Here is a 3,871-nt window from a genome sequence, read left to right as displayed (position 1 = left end):
GTTCACCGGAATTTAGAAGTCCGGACCAGCTTGCGAACGTTTTGAGGGATAGCATTGGATGGCAAAAGGTGTCTGGACTCCCGCAAAGGACATATAGGGGTTGTCGTGGATATAATCCTGACAATACTAGGGGGTATGAATGTAGAGGCAATCGTATCTAGCGAACAGTGTGGTTGGGAGTACGCTCAAGGAATTATACAGGTTCAGGCCCTCTGCGGTGGAGGTAATACTCTACTCATGTGGTGCTTTTAGCTCTTGGCGTAGGTACAAAGTGTGGATCTTCAACCCTCAAGATGTGGCTTTCCTCCTGGCTTATATAGAGTGCGCCAGGTAGGGATACATAATGGACTGATATTAATGCTATTCAGGTCTGGCCGACTGTTTCATCGTATTTACTACTGGTAACTGTCATATTTACTAGATTATACCATTGTTGGGTAACTGTCACGTGGTCGAGAGGTATCCTAGGTAGGCTGCCGACTGCTCCCTTCGTCTTTGGCCGAGTGCTGGTATTCGACTGTTGGGACTTGGTGCGGACTCAGTTTGTTCATGCCTAGGGAGGGCGAAGAAGTGAGCAATTGGGGAGAAGACTCAGTGATACCCATTTTTTGATCTCTTCTGGAGAGGACAACTCGTGGCCCGACTATGGGCCTGCTTGCGGGCGTATCATCAAATTCCAAGTGGCTGTCCGAGGAATCTAGGCTTGATCGGGTCAAGTGTCACCAGTAAATATCCTACAAGAAGAATGCCCGTCGGAAGCCTTTTTTGCAAAACCAAGTCTGTGCAGCCAGATATTCGGTTCCCTCGGAAGGGAAGCCGACTTGTGCCTCAGAGGATATCACGGGCGCCCCTTGCTCTTACACAGAACGGATCTGAAACGAGTGTTGATTCATTCGGTTTCCTTCGAGTGGTGGGCACTCGGATAGTCATCGTGCCTTGGGCACAGGTCGTTCGACCTAGGATGGATCCTGTTGGTCGAGTTGGTTTGCATTTCTCAGCCGATTGGAAGGTAGATCGTCAGCCGGCTGGTAGGTCAATGGCCAGCAGTCATCATTGTGGGTCTTCACGAATTATCACATCGGGATCTTTTGCATGTCTGACAAACCTCCGTCTGACCACTCGCGTGGGAAGACTCTTTGGGTTCCATTCTCCGACTGACAGAATGCCTGAGGCTGGTCACAGTGGGGAGGAACTTAGGAGTAACATCACACACTCCAATACAACTTTGCTTATGTGGCACGTATTTAATGAAGAGAGAGGTGCTTGTGGTAACTAGCTAAGTTACCGGAACATCACACATTCCAAGAAACAATGAGTCTATAACCTAATAAATACATCATTGCATGACACTACATAGATGTTCCTACCCACTATGGAGGTAGTAACATAGTCTAGGGATGTGTGAAGTTACTAGCTTATGTTCTTGCCCATTGTGACCAGCCTGAGTGACGTCTCGCGGTGTAGTGGGTTTTAAATGTTGACCATCTGGATTTCCACGCCGAATTGACGCATCGGCCTCCTTTTTATACGCGTGTCGCGTGGTTTTCTCACAGTGGTTCATCACCGACTTGGGCATAAATACCCAACCGTATGTGGGAGGGTTTTTTCCCGTCCCCCACATCTTCCGCAACCACCAGGGCAGTTTCTCCTTCTTCCTCCTCTTGAACCCTTGGATCGCCATGTCTTCCTCCACCCAAAAGCTCGAGAAGGCCAAGGTCGCAGGCAGTGCATCTTTCTCCGCGGGCGGAGAGCTCTTCGCGACCGACGCAGCTATTGCCGAGGACAAGGAGCGCAAGGATTGGCTTCCCTCAATCGTGACGGAGGGCGTTCTCTGAGTGAACACATGAGACCATCGGCTGCCGGAGACCGGCTTGTGAGTGCCAGACACGCACGAGCAGGAGCCGTCCCCCCTGTGGGAACGAGCGGGTGATCCTCACGTCCTATCTGGACCGGGGATTGGGCCTCCCGATCCACCCCTTCCTCCGGGAGGTGTTGGATTTCTTCCACGTGCAGCTCCACCATTCTGTCGAACACCATAGCCCACCTCTCTAGCTTCGGGACGTTGTGCGAGGCCTTTCTTGACATTTCGCCAGAGTGGGCCCTGTTAAAGCACTTCTTCTACATCAAGCCGTAGATGGTGTCGAAGGACATTTACCAGACATGCGGGGCACTCGGCATCCAAGCCAAGCGGATGTCGAGCTACTTCGAGATGAGGTGGCCCGACTCGCTGAACGGGTGGACCTCCACATGGTTCTACTGCGAGGAGCCATCAACTCCAGTCGGCGATGTGGCCCTCCCGTCGTACTCCTCTAACCCGGTCGTGTGGAACCCCTCTCGGGGCATGAAGTTCACCCGAGCAGAGGTCGTGCAAGCCATGATGTTGGAGAAATGGGTGGCCACTCTGTTGGCTGTCGGGCTCTCCAACTAGGACATTGTGATCGCGTGGGTGAGTCGGTGGATCCATCCCCTCTAGGCATGCGGCGAGGGATGTGAGACTACGCGGGAAGCAGAGACCGAGTTTTGGCAAGTCCACCAGCAAGGCCCGCCTTCCGCAAAACCGACCCCATTGGTTGGGCCGACTGTGTGGGCTGTCCCCCAGCCTCACGGGCTGCTGACATTGTTGCACCTGGGGGAGTTGGCGACTATAGTGATGAGACCCCCCGACCCGTGACGTGGACGTTGTCCCGTCCGTGGAGGAGAGAGAACCCTAGGGCAGCTCCGGCTGCCCCTGTTGAAGATGTTGTTGAAGCCTGATACATCTTCAACATATCTATAATTTTTTATTGTTTCATGCTGTTATATTATCATTTTTGGATGTTTTATAATCATTTTATAATCCCTCCGTTCCATAATGTAGTGCCTATAGATTTTTTAAAAAGTCAAACCTCACAAACTTTGACCAAGTTTGTGGAGAAAAATATTTACATCTAGAGTGCGAAACATATATCACTAGATTCATCATAAGATGTAGTTTCACATTATATATTTTTGGTATTGTAAATATAAATATTTTTCTCTACAAACTTGGTCAAAGTTTGTAAAGTTTGACTTCTCAAAAAATCTATAGGCACTACATTATGGAACTGAGGGAGTATCATTTTTTGGTACTAATCTATTGACATAGTGCTAAGTGCCAGTTGCTGTTTTCTGTATGTTTTTTACACCGCAGAAAATCAATATCAAACGGAGTCCAAACGCAGCGAAATTTTTTGTAGATTTTTTGAACCAGAAGACATCTAATGGGCCGGAGAAGCGCCTGGGGGGGGGGGTGCTCCGAGGGGAGCACAACCCACCAGAGCGCGCCTGGAGTGCCCACCTCGGGTGCCTCCCGAACCGACGCTTTGCTCTATAAATACCCAATATTCCAGAAACTCTATGGGAGTCAACGAAAATCAATTCCAGCCGTCGCAGAGTCCAGAACCACCTAATCCAATCTAGACATCATCACAGAGGGGTTCATCATGCCCATTGATGCTTCTCCGATGATGCGTGAGTAGTTCTTTGTAGACCTACGGGTCCGTAGTTAGTAGCTAGATGGTTTCCTCTCTCTCTTTTGACTCTCAATACAATGGTCTCTTGGAGATCCATAAGATGTAATTCTTTTGCGGTGTTTGTTGGGATCTGACGAACTTTGAGTTTATGATCAGATCTATGTTTTTATCCATGAAACTTATTTGAGTCTTCTTTGATCTCTTATATGAATGATTGCTTATAGCCTCATATTTCTTCTCTGATATTTGGGTTTTGTTTAGCCAACTGGATCTATTTATCTTGCAATGGGAAGAGGTGCTTTGTGATGGGTTCGATCTTACGGTGCTTGATCCCAGTGACAGAAGGGGAACTGACACGTATGTATCGTTGCCATTAAGGA

The 3,871-nt window shown here is 49.0% G+C and overlaps 1 long non-coding RNA gene across 1 annotated transcript in view; it reads left to right on the top strand.

Annotated features, from left to right (window-relative positions):
* The window catches only part of LOC119354198, an 11,954-nt gene extending 8,665 nt beyond the window's left edge, over nt 1-3,289 (top strand). Inside the window, exon 3 of the long non-coding RNA XR_005170717.1 lies at nt 3,170-3,289. This is a non-coding gene — a long non-coding RNA (uncharacterized LOC119354198). The remainder of the gene's footprint in view (nt 1-3,169) is intronic.
* Nucleotides 3,290-3,871: the final 582 nt, after the last annotated feature.

Source organism: Triticum dicoccoides, chromosome 2A (genome assembly GCF_002162155.2).
Source record: "Triticum dicoccoides isolate Atlit2015 ecotype Zavitan chromosome 2A, WEW_v2.0, whole genome shotgun sequence".
Classification (NCBI taxonomy): Eukaryota; Viridiplantae; Streptophyta; class Magnoliopsida; order Poales; family Poaceae; genus Triticum; species Triticum dicoccoides.
This window is presented reverse-complemented; position numbering and strand designations above follow the sequence as displayed.